At 47.6% G+C, this 13050-nt stretch overlaps 1 protein-coding gene across 3 annotated transcripts in view; it reads left to right on the plus strand.

Annotated features, from left to right (window-relative positions):
• The window catches only part of CSK (C-terminal Src kinase), a 70074-nt gene that overhangs the window by 757 nt on the left and 56267 nt on the right, over positions 1–13050 (plus strand). Inside the window, exon 1 of one of the 3 annotated variants that reach the window (XM_043524213.1) lies at positions 70–325. The exons of 1 other annotated variant lie outside the window; for it this stretch is intronic. The gene's annotated coding sequence lies outside the window, so the exon portion shown is untranslated. Of the gene's footprint in view, positions 1–69; positions 326–5370; positions 5900–13050 lie in introns of those variants that run through there. One more of the 3 variants, XM_043524212.1, reaches the window with a different exon arrangement.

Raw genomic sequence — 13050 nt, forward strand, 5'->3', positions numbered from 1 at the left:
CTGTTCCACAGCCCCCCAGGCTGCACCTAGGTGGATGTACCCCAGGATCATAGTTTCCCCCAGCTTCCATTCCTCTGGTGGGTCTGAATAATCCTGGGAGCTCTTGTCGCTCAGGGTGCACCCCATGCTCAGATGTGATTGTAGTCCCGTCGTCTGACTCCAGCCCAGCCATATAGTGAGCCATCAGGGACTTTGCAGGAGGCCTGTAACCCCTGTGCAGGCACAGATGGACGATTTCCTGGCCATGCCCCCTGGAGTGATCTGCCTGGGGCAGTACCCGCTGTGGCACCTAGACCCAGTTTGTCACCGGTTGCGGAATGGGGAGGTAGGGAGAGAAATGACTTTTCAGATTGAATGTGGATCTTTGGAGGGCTTCAGTCGCTCTCCCATTTGGACTAGGCCTGTGATCTCTTCCCCTCCTTTCCAAAATAAAATCTCCTTTCTTCTCATAATCAGACCAAGGTGTGTTTGCATAGGTGATTTCCGCATGAATAAGATGTATCCATTTGTTACCCCAGTACGCTGGGTTTGGAAATCTGTTGTGGCTGAAAGCTTGTGGCTGAAGTGGATTTGAATGGTTGGATTACCAGTTTACTCCTCCCTCCCAAACAAATGGAGGGTCAAACTGCAAGTTTCCTCTGCAGCCCTAGGAGGCTTCTAACTGCACGGGTGGGAAGGGAGAGATTCGCTGGATAAAACCTTGACCCTTCCACGGCCGCCCATCCCTGTCTGTAGCTGCTCAGGGCAACAATCGCGCGCTCGGTTCTCACAGCCATTCTGGCAGTGCCCGAGATGACAGCAGCTGAGACAATGGGGACTCTCTCCTCCCCACACTGACCGTTTCTTCCTTCCTATGGTGAGCCTGGGAGCCCAGAGAATGGGGTTGCATATACAGAGCTCATTCTAACCCAAGATGCATGTGCTCAGGGCTGTGGATGGGGATTCGGGGCCCCTAGGCTGGTTTGATTCCATTCACTGAGGTTTCTCTAAGTCCAAGGATCAAGGGCCCTAGAACTCCTGGCTCTGTTGAAATACATGTTGACTCAGTATGAATGGTAGGCTGCTGCTGTCACCTAATGTCCATTTCCTTGTAGACAGCGCTCGCCAGTCTTAGCCTTTCAGAGCCACATGGTGGAAACCAGCAAAGGTATTGAATGCGGAGAGTTTGGGGTTTTTTTCGCTCCCCTCTCTGCCCCCAGAACAATAAGCGAGTCATATTGTTGCAAACTGAGCGGTCTGTCTGTAGGACAAGCAGCGGGTCTGTGTTATTACTCTCTCCCATCCCCCTAACAGCCATTATCGTATGTCACCCTGATGGGCGAGCACAGCAGTGCTGCCTTTGTTGATGCTCTGAGCATAGGTTTCATGGGACTCGAGGTATGATGAGATTTCTTCAGATATCTAGTGTTATTTAACTTGCATTGGTGGTGAGTGGAAGGCAGACTTGATTGAGGTATTTAAGGTTATGAAGGGGCCGGTGAAAACTTTAATATCACATTACAAAATGGGTACAAGGGGCACTGAGAGCGATGGCCAAGTGAATTGAGAATACATAAAAGGAACTGTTTCCTTGCACAGTGAAGTCGGCCAATGGAATTCGAGGCTGTCAGTGGGAGATCAAAAAGCCAAATGGCGTGGTTGGGATTCAAACCAGTCTGGATAGTTGTCTGGCCATTTATCATTGGGAGTTCTGCCAGGTAATAGAACAGGAATCAAATCTCATGCTCTAGGGCATAAACTGGTTACTTCAGGGGTCAGGAAGGAATTTTTCCTTGCTCCACACATATACACAGTTGCACTTGTATCTGTGTTCCTCAAGAGGGGCTCCCCAGAAGCATGTTGTATGCTGCAGGCAGGATACCAGACTCAGTGGAACCAGTGTTTAGATTCAGCATGTTCCTCTTGTCACATTTTTCCATCATTAACTCTGTTTGTGGAAGGCTTATCTCTTGGCTCATTCAAATTATATCGGGATGGAGCTTTGGTATATGGATTTTTGACCCCAGTGCAGGGTTACTTGTTTTGATTCAATAATCTCTTTGTTGTCTCTTAGGCATCTTGCGATGGTCCCAGTCCTGCAGTTGGATCCACGTGAGTGGATCCTTCCACTTGTGCAGACCCCACTCAGGACAGGAATCAGGGACCCTACAGAAGTCAGCAGGACCCCACTCAGATGCATGTGTGTGTCCATGCAGCTCCGATTGCAGGATCACAACCACAGGCCTCCTGTGGTTGTATAGTACATCTGTGGCCCACCTGTTCAAAGCCTTTGAGTGCTATACAACCTTTCTGCAAGTGTTCATAGCTCTCAAGTGTGTAACGGGATAGGATGCTGAAGGAACTAATTGAATATAATTAAGATTGGTTTTCCCATTGGCTGTTCTTTTCCCTGAATTTAAAAAAGAAGACCCTTGATCTGTAAAATTGTTGAGCAGCTGAAAGAGAGAGACAGGACTAGATGGCGTGAGTCCAATTCCGAGGGGCAGGTGCAAAATCGCTCGCTGCTGCCCCCTTTGTTGGGTTAAACACCGAGCAGCTGTACTTGAACGGCGGGGGGAGGGTGTTGCTTCTCTTTCCTGGATGTTGATTGGCCAGTCTTGGGATAGAAAGGACAAAGGACACTGTCCCATGGGATTGTGGCATAGTGTTGGCGGGTTCTCAGGACCTGAGTCTGGGGTGCGGGGGCTGGGCTTGAGCTGCGTCCACACTGCAAAATGATGGAGTATGAACCCAAGCTGCCCCAGGACTCAAGCTCAAACCCTCCACCCCTTCAAGGTCCTGGGACCCAGGCCTGAATCAGACAGAAATGCCTGTACACAGAAGGGGGGTTTAAGCTTGAGCCTGAATGTGAGCAGGGGCTTATATTGCAGAGTAGATGGACCCTAAACAGTGAAAGATCAAATGGGCCACGGAGCCGGATCACGCCCCTAAAGAAGCAGCGGGAAGGCATGTTGGTGGGGTTGCACAGGGGAAGCTTGCATTGCTGCCTATTCTGCAGATGAATAGAGGCCTTCGGTGGCTGCTAATTCAGTGTCTGACTTGGACAGAGCGGCACCCGCTTACCCCAGGGCTGAATTGGAGTCTGCGTATGAATCCTATTCATTTCATGGGGCGTGCTTCCCTGTGCAATCATTGCACAAGAATGCTTTGTGTATGGTCGGAGGCCGTGTCTATTCTGGCCTTTCCCTCAGAAGTTTCCCACCGGTTCAGCTCCCCCAACCTATAGCAGTGCTGGGAGCACTAGCAGAGACCTGGCTGCAACTGGCCACCATTGTCTAATTACAGGAGCATTTTGCCTGGAACTAGTCAGAGCAGGTGTAGGTGGGTAAAACTCCAGCGGATGCCTTGTCTATACTAGCGCTTCTACAGTTACTGACTCTTGGGCAGTTCCTTTGATGGTAGGAAGCTTCGCTGGAAAAATGTAGTTTAAACAGTGGGAGATGGTGGATGCTTTTCTAACCTGTGTCAACTGTCAGGCATACCGTGCTCCCGCTTTGGGAGGTTGACTTGCTGGCCTAGCACACAGGAGTCCTGGTTACTGTTAAGCGTTAAGCTGGAAATAAAGGAAAATTAAACAAAAAACCTGTTTGGAACTTGATGGGTTAGCTAACTGTATAAAACAGAGCCACTCCTGCTGTGATCTGCCTCTGTTGTATTGCGGATCGGGATAGTGTTTGGCAGAGCTAGAGATCATGTATGAGCTGCAATCCCCAGGGTGAGTTAAAGGTGCAGTTTCAGTTCTGTGTCCTGGCTTTTGTAGCTATGTGTTGTTTGTTTGTTTTTTTAAGTTCTAAACCTCAAGGTTGGTCTGTGTCCTACCGTTTGTGCTTTCACTTAACTAAATAATGAATTTATGCTAAACCAATGACACTTCAGCTTTTAAACTGACTTAAGAGTGCGCACACTAGGGGTTAATCCATGTTGTTAAACTAGCACGCAAACTGTGTGTAAACCAGTCCTAAAGAACTGGGGACATGACCACCTACAAATATCCGAGGTGGAGGAATTGGAGTGGTACATGGAGGGTAGCTTAGGGCATTATGCCCTGGGTTTGTGTGGTTAAACTGGTGCTAAGCCCTAATGTAGAGACAGAGTGAAAAATGTGGCTATGCAGGTCCAATTTATTCCAGTGTGCTTCTAGATTAAGGTGTAGGGGCATCCACACTGGTCATGTTACGCTGGTGCAAACGTCCAAACAGTACAAGGAGGACCTAAAACCAAGTTTCAGATGTTTCAGGTCCTCCACCTGTCCCTGAGTGCGGATTTTTGTGGTTTTACAATAACATTTTTTAAAATGTTTCTTCTCACGCTAGTTGGTTTGTGAAAGGCCCTCCCAAGCTGATTAAATAGGAGAGAAGCATTGAAACTGGCTATATACCCAAAGTGCTGTTAAGTGCACACAGCCAATCCATTGACGAGATCAAGGGAAAACATATTTTTCACTCTGATCTTTCAGTTATGGTAATTGTAGGCGGTTTCTGTAACAGAGGTAGATAAAATCTTTCAGAGCGGATGTGATTCCTTGGTTGGTTTTTATTTTTATTAAGAGTTAAGTCTCTCTTTAAGAAAGGGGAAATTTAGGTTGACTGTTAGGAAGAGTTTCTGATGCTGAAGTCTGTTGATTCCAGGGTGGACAAACTCAATGGTCCATGATAAGTAGGATGCATTGTCTAGATGTGGGGGGAGAGGGGGCTAGCCATCACTTCCTACGGCAATTTAAATGTTCATTCAAAGAAAAAAGTTTCTTTCTCTTAGGAAGGATCTTCCCAATGTGAGACAATACAATGTTGTCTGTCTGTAGACTCAGGAAGACAGCTCTTGTGCATCTGCTGCTGCTGCTCCTAGCTTTGCCCAATGGCAGTCTGAAATGGACAAGACTCTGGTCAGTTTTACCCCTTGCTATTCAGGGCCTTGTGAGAGGTGGTGAAAGCCACAGTGGACAGTCAGGTCAATTTCACGTTGCTGATTCATGGGGAAAGCCTGTGTGCAGCAGCAGAGGCAGGCGCGGGAGCGATTTGTGACGGGGAAGGACTCAGAACTGGGTACTGGAAGATGAGTAGAGGTGCGAACCACTCCCCTCGCAGCAGCCAAGGGATAGAGCAGCAGATAACCCTCCATTCAAAGTGCCAGGAGGCTGTAGCCTAAGGGGGAGAGAGAGCTCCTTAATTCCAGGAGCCCTGGGCAGGGGGAACATCAAATGTATCCGACTCCCATTAGCCAGAGGCCGATACAATAGATGGGTTCCTGTGTAATGGGTTAAGTAAATGGGAGAGAGCATAGCTCCGCCTCCTCTGTTCAAAGCATCCGCTGTTCTCTCCCCCTGGCTTGGGTAAGCATCACTCCCTTCTCCTTGGCGCCCTCTCCCGTTTTATCCACTGCTGAACAGGGTCCATGGACCGCACCTGAGTAAGAATCCCAGCACTTTCCCTCTTCCGAGCAGTTGGGAGTGACTGATGGTGCTGGAGGACTTGATTTATCACCCTAGGACTTCTTGGCAGTGCTGCCCTTCATGTTCTTCGTTGGCCTGTGGGTTTTTTGGCTAACAGATCTCTACTGACTGTTCCAAGCCGTGTATCTGGCTGTGGAATAGTCTCCCAGTGGAGCTGGGAGGAAGCTCCTGTTAAATGGGATACTTAGAAGTAGACTCTCTTTTAACGTAGCAGAGATTGCTGGACAAAAGATTGTAGGGTATAACCCTGTTTCAGCCAAAGGGGGTAGATTGTGGATAATTCCCCAGGATTCATCTAACTGTAATTTCAGTGATTGGACAGAGTTCTGCGAGAAGCAATGCCACCTTTCCCCATCCATCCTGACATGGAAGAAGCTGGCACTTTGTCCTCCGCTGGAATCGGGGATCAGCTTGAATGGAGGTCTCTACAAACAGGGGGCCGTGGATTCGGTAAAGGCTGCGCCGTTTGTGGTTGGAGCAAATTCCCTTCTGTGTGCAACGAAGTTGCTAATTGGGTTTGAAATCTGAATGCGCCGTTCTCCTTTTCCCCCCCCCCCCGCCCCTTCCTCCGTGCTCACTGTCCTTGCGGTGGGGCTTGGAATTGATAGCCTCCGACTGCCAAGCGCACAAGCTGATGTACTGAGGAGAACGCGATTGCTGTCTCCTCTGCTGCAGCCTTGGCTGCTGTTGCAGGATTTCCCCTTGCAGCAGGCACTGTGCTCCTCTTCACCTTTTGGGTCCCCTCCCCCATCTGGCTGGAAGAACCGCATGAGATGAGATGAGAGGATAAGCGAGAAGGGGCTGGGCGGGCGGGCGGGCGAGGGTGTCTGTAAGCAAAGCCCCAGCCACCGTTTCACTGATTCTTTGCTCCTCTTCTGTTATGTAAGGAAAGATGCTTCTCTGCTTCTGCTCTGGTCTTGTGGGTCCCCTCCCCCACCCCGGCGCGCACACAAACACACACACACACACACACACTCTCTCTCTTCCTCTCCCTTTCTCACCTTTAAAATTCATAAATAATTGACGCTTGTTGAGCTGCTGGCTGGGCCCCATGCTGCAGAGACTCAGCACTGAATGGAGACCAAACGCTCCTGGCCTTACAGCCTCGGCTCTATCCCTTCACCTGGCAACAGGGCAATGCGTTAAGGAGCCGCTGATGGCGTTTCACCGGGGCAGCCCGCTTGCTCGGGAGGCCCCATAAATTCTACCAGCCCCACCGTTCTCGAGGTGTAAGCCTGGCGAGGCTGCGATTGTAATGCCTACCTAGCCACCCGAGGGAGATCCCTTGGTGCTGGGGCAAGTAGCTCAGAACTGGGGAGGTGGGGAAGAGGCTGCGTATGCTGGAGAAAGGGCAGCGCTAGGCTTGAGGGATGGGGTGGATTGAGGATCCACTCTTGGAATGTCCTGCCAGCTTGGCACTCCGGCTCAGTCTGTTGCACTCTGCCGCAGGGCATGTGGAGAGAGGAGATCTCACAGGTGCCAAATTGTTCGGAGGTTTATAGCTTAGTGCCACTGCCTTGAGTTCCACGTGGACGTCCGGTGGCAGGCAGTGCGGCTCCCGGAGCGCTGCGGTAACGTGGTCCTGACACGCAGCGTCTCTCGAGAGGGCTGCAGTGGCACCGTGCGCCTGCCACAGAGTTAGGGTGGCCTCAGCATGCAGGCCCATGTAGCGTACCTAGCGGCAATTGAATCTTGAGGTGGCGTAGACGTAGGTCATGGTGGCAAGGTCCCTGCATTGGAGAGAAGAGGTTGCACCTTGATGCAAGTGGGAAATGTGCTCTTGGCCGCAGCTGCTACCTGGGCACCTAGGAATAGCCAAGGATCTAGAGACACCTGTGTTACAAATGACTGTCTCGGGCTGTGATCTAAATTCAGTCAACTCTTCCCTCTACTTCTCCGAACCCCCCAATGTGATCTCCAAGTTGTCCAGATGTGTGTATGGCGGGGCTGATTTGGGGCCATGCCCCAACCTTGGCATGCTGTTGCAGTGGCATATAAGGGCATGCCAGGGCAGAATTCCCTTAGCATTGGAGCAGCGTAGACCTGATGTAAGCAGCTCTCTGCTGCCCCAGCATAGGGGATGTCCCACTCAGTGCTCTGGGGACTCTGGGCTGAAATGCAATCCATAGGCAACTATGAGGAGGCTGGGGCTAGCTGGGCCCGCACAGCAGCCCAGAATCGAGATGGCAGAAAGGTGGCTTAAAGCCACCTTTACCGCTCCAAAGGAGGCTTGTGTTGTCTGCATGAATGTCACATAATTATAAATCGTGACTGTGCAGTGAGAACTCTGAAAAGTCTGGAAATGTAAACAAAGCTGCTGCTAATGTTTGAGACAAAATTGAAGGTGGAGATGTGCAGATCCCAGTCGTGGATGTGGTATAAGAACCTTGATAAGGTGTAGGGGAGGGCAAAGGATGGCCTGGGACATGCACAATAAATTCCTGATGCAGCTGGTGTGACTGGTCTATGGAGCGTCCTGGTGTCAGCGGTGTGCTGGTCTTACACCATGGGCCTCGTCCTCCTCTGTTACACCCGTGCAATTCACTGACTTCAGTGGTACCATTTCTGCTTTATACCGGTGTAAGTGGGAAGAGAATCGGGACCCAAGACGTTACAGAGCACTGTCTACTGAGTTTAGGCTTTAGAACGGTTTGGTTTAAAGTGGGGGAGAGGAGAGTAGTAAAATCTACCCTGGCAGGAAGTCTTCATGCCTCTCCAAATATTAATAAAAATAATAGAAATAACCATATTTCCTGTGTTATTGAAGGCTCTTGAGACTATTAAAACGGCCAACGCTTTTAGAACTCGGTGAGTGTTGCACTCTGTGCAGTTTGTTTGCATTTCCCAACGGTTGGACAACACATAATAATGCCTTGCTCTGATACAGCACTTTTAATCAGCCACTTTCAAAGCACTTTGCAAAGGAGGTCAGTATCATTATTTTACAGGTGGGGAAACTGAGGAATGGAAAGGGACGGTGGGCAACCTTGAGAAAGCCAATCAGTGCCATCAGTTTCACCCTTGTTTATAGTCAGGTTCTCAGCTCGGCACTGTTTGCGGTGCAAACTCTGCAGAGGACAAAGATCAAAGCTTTGGGCCAGATTTGAGTAGACAGTGTTGAGCCAATGCGTGAGAACCCGGCAGTGAAATAGGCACGGCCCTACTCTGTCTCCAAGCCACCGCAAGCAGTAAACCAATAACACCAAAGGTGAAAAGTTAAAGCTGAAATATTCCCAGAGTGGATAAAAATCAATGATTTAAAAAAATTGATTTTTTTATTTAAATTGGATTTTTTTGATAAAATGCTTTTTGAGGAAAAAACCTATCTAAAGATAGATACATTATAGCTCAAAGATATCTCATTATGGACTAGGGATTATAAATTCTAATTCTGTAATATGAGACCATATATTCATGTAATGTTTAAGAAAAGTTTTGTAAATTAGATCCAATAGTTCATGGATTAGGGACCCAATCTTATGGGGTTCCAGGGGCTTCTGTATAGATTATTTAGGTTACTCTTTCTATCTACCCAATGGGATGCAGTGCTCAGCCTAGAAGATACCATCAGAGATGCTTAGTTTTGCAGTTCTCAAACTGTGGATTTGTGTCTCCAGAGATAACATGCTGGTTAACAGCAAAAATGTTTTTAAATAAATAAATAAATAATAATGAGAGGTGAGAAAAAACAGACCTCAACCCTGTTGTCCCTCTGAAAATTCATATACACAGAGTCAATCCCTTACCTCTCTCTAAAAGTGCAAAGTTTCAAAAAGTTCAATGGCTAGAAGATTGTTGGGGGTGGAATAGATCTGGACAAGGAGAAGAAGTCTGGAGATGAATGTGAGAAGGGAGTGACTGGTCGTAGAAACAAAAGTGAAACTGTTTGAGCAGCATATTTCAGAAGTCTTGAGGTCTTTCTGAGTGTAGCCTTCATTGATTTGAGATCTACCATACCATTTTCTCACTAGAAGGGAAAATCTATAATGGCAGCAGGCCATAAAAGAGACCCAGTTTGGGAATAAGAACCATTCACAAAATATATGTTTGCTGATGATGTTTTAAAGAAAGTCACACCAGTGAACTGGTGGAAGTCACTTAAGCGCTTGGATTCAGAGACTGTTGAAGTGACAATCTCACTTTTAACAGCAGTAGCTTCTTCTGCCGGTGTAGAAAGAATATTTTCTTCCTTTGGACTAATTCATTCCAAATTGAGAAATCGTTTGGGACCTGAAAAAGCAGGAAAGCTTGTTTTTCTTTTCCAGATTATGAACAAACAGGAAAACGAAGGTGAAGACGACAGAGTTGGCTGCAGAAGCCAATATTTTAAGTTTCTCATGTTGACCTGCTGACTTAGTCAATTTAATTTTTGTTTTTAAAAAAAATCTTTTTACCTATTTTAGTTAAAAACAATTTTAACAAAAACAAACCTGATTTTAAAAAACTTAAATGTTTAACTAAATTAAAAAATTCATGTGCTTGTTTTGTTAAAATATTCTATGTTTGCTGTTGAAGAAAAAAAATCCAGAATACAGAACATTGTTGTTTTAGTTAAATAAAACAATTTAAATGTCTGTCTGGTGGTGATCTCCTCCTAATATAGCATGGCAAGAAAATCCTCCAAATATTAATGATTAACTTGTTGAAATGGAGATAGTTTACCTCCCAATGAGTTCATAAATATCTGCTTCAATTACCTTTGGTAAATGAAATAACCAAACAATCATTCCTTTTCTGATATAGCTGTAAAACTAATCTGAAAAGTTTTCAAAATAAATCACTTTAAAAATGTACAGTGTGTACCTTCTAAAAATGAAACCTACATCGATCTCTGAGTTGTGAAGAATATGTATAAAGGTTAAAACAACCAACAAGAATGCACTTTTATGTAGAAATCCATGATTAAATCGAGTCTTCCTGACTACTGATTTAAATCAAATCCTCCCTGAATATTCCATCTTAATAATCTTGGGTTGTGGTGCAGAATTAAAAGGAAGGGTTAGTTTTTTAAATGGTTTATTATATTCATACTACAGTAGTGGTTGGGCCTCTGTTGTGCCCGTTGCTGTACAGATGCACAGTGAGAAACAGTCCCTTTCCCAGTGATCGTGCAACCTATATAGACAAAACAAAGGATGGGTGAGGAAACAGACACAGAGAGGGGAAGTGACTTGCCCAGTGTCCAAACAGCAAATCAGTTGCAGAGCCAGGCATAAGAGCCAGGTGTCCTGAGTTCCAGTCCAGTGCTCTGTGCATTAGCTCATGCTGCCTGCTGCCTTTTTTTCATCTTGACAGTGTCTGTTGGTTTTGTTCTTTGGGTTGTTGTTTTTTTCCCCCTTCCCCTTTGGTCTGACAGATCCCCTTTCCTAATGGGGGCATAGAGACTCCAAAATAATTGCTGGTGGTTGTATTTTTGAAGGGCGTTTTCCCTCCAGCTACCAGTTCTATCACCAGTAGCTGTTTTTGCTCATCCTCTCTCCCCCCGTCCTCAACTTCCCTGTGTCTCTCTCTCTCCTTTATGTCCAAATGACTGTACTGTGCGATTGGGTCTGTGCTCTTCTGCCTTCTTGCTCTTCTAGGGGAGCTGCTGGGGTGGGGTTGGGGGAGAAGGGGAGTGAGGGTGTGAAACTGACAAGGGTTCCTTGAGTCCTGTCAGTTTCAAATTGCTGCGAGGAAAAATGCCCCAGTCTGCTACCTGGTGATCCTATTGGGTTCTCCCACATGGGTGAGCGGGCCCTAAAGAGGGGAAGGTGCTGGGGTGCAGTGCTGAGGGATTTAGCTCCCAAAGCAAGTTGGGTTGAATTTGGGTGCCCCTGGGGGATGCTTCAAGTCTGGAAGAGCAGCTAGTTCTGTTCAGTTCAGCCGTGTTGATGGGAGTCCCACGTTTCCTTCTGCTCTCAGAGGGCCTTATCCAATGCCCATTGAAATCAGTGGGGGGCTTTCTGTTAACTGGGCCTTGGACTGGGCCCATCGTGCAGTACAGAGAATACCGTTTGGCAGTCCTGCCAGCATCGATTACCAGCTGGCAGTTCCGATCCGCTAGAGAGGCTGTGGGGATACTTGGTGAGTTGAAGTCCAGTTCCTATTGGCTCCACGACTGCCTAGGCTCCATCTGGTGAGAGCAGACAGCAAAGGAGCTAGGGACAATCACAGGTGCTAACCACTGTCCTTCAGCCTCTAAACAGAATCCCCTTTGTCATGGAGATGGATCGTCTCTCCATGTTAAGGATGGCGCTAGCTTCCCACTCTAAACCTGATTGCCACCCATGTGCAAGAGATGTGTCTTGTCTCTCTATCAAAGCCAGCTATGGTGTCCAGGTCACAATTGGCCTCCTGCCTAGCTGTCTCATACAGGCCAAGAACTTGAATGGGCTATGGAGACCGAGCTCCCCTCTACAGGTCAGGACTGTGAGGGATATAGGCAGGGAATGGTTTGGGGGGGATGCTTGCTCTGCCAATCTCCATGCTGCACCTGTTCTTGGGACTTGCCCTCCAGGGCTGTCAACCTTTCGCTAGCAGGGAATCCACTTCCAATGAGTTTTAAGGAACCTTTTTAGGCTGCTGAGCTGCCTGGCAGATAATTCGTTTGCTTTGCTATAGAGTGAATTGCTCCCCAATGCCAGGATGCAACAGATTTGACAGGACTGTTCCCTCTGGGATCGAAATACCTGTCATGTTCTCCCAGGGTGGGTGAGAGAAGGCAACTGGCGCTGAGCCTTGGCACAGCAAGATAAAAGGTCGATAACTTCCTCTTCATGCCCTGGCTATATTTTTGCTTCCTTCTGCAGCAGTGCCTTGTAGGTTGAGTTCCCCTCCTCTGAATCCAGCAGAGCTGTGTTTCAGTGGAGAGGAGTTTCCAACATGAGCTCAGATGGAATCCACAGCTCTGGACTCTCCCACTGAGGCAGGCCCAAGAATAGTAGGGCCAGATATGTGGGGGAAATTTTATCCAAAGCTGACACAACCGCACTAGACAGGAGCGGTTGAGCCAGTCATGGCTTTTTTACTGCAATTTCTACATTTGGGGAAGTGGCTCTCACAGCTTCAGTGCAGAATGGGTTACGTCTAATTTTACTGGGGGGTTTTACCGGCAGGACCGCATGGGGATTCGGTGCGGAGAGTGGGTGACATGGTGCTTGCAAGTGGCACTGCCGCATTAGCAGCAGGGGAATTCAGAACCATGGTTGCAGGTCTGTCTGGGACATATACCTTGTAGAGCGGCGGTGGAACTGAACTGGATTCTCTTTCCATCTCTGATCCTTTATCCTATGAATTCTGTCTGTGCTCCAGTGTCTTGGGGAGGCTTCAGTTTTCATAGAGGGTGCTGATGGTTGGCTGATCTTTCAATTTAACCCCTCCCAGAGCTGCGACCTTTTCTGATCTTAGGGTTAAATTGCTGTTTCCCTCTTTTGCCCTCCTGAAATTCTGAGCTGCAGGGTTGAAAATGAAATTGCTAAGTAATGATAAGAGCCACAGTGCATCCTGAAAATAAATGCAGGGATGAAAGAAGAACAGTTATAAAAATTGGAAGAGAAAAGAAAAGAGAACTGCTGGAGACACAGCGGAAGGTGCATCTGCCTGCAGCCAAGTTGTGATCACAT

Source organism: Chelonia mydas, chromosome 10 (assembly GCF_015237465.2).
Source record: "Chelonia mydas isolate rCheMyd1 chromosome 10, rCheMyd1.pri.v2, whole genome shotgun sequence".
NCBI classification, from domain to species: domain Eukaryota; kingdom Metazoa; phylum Chordata; order Testudines; family Cheloniidae; genus Chelonia; species Chelonia mydas.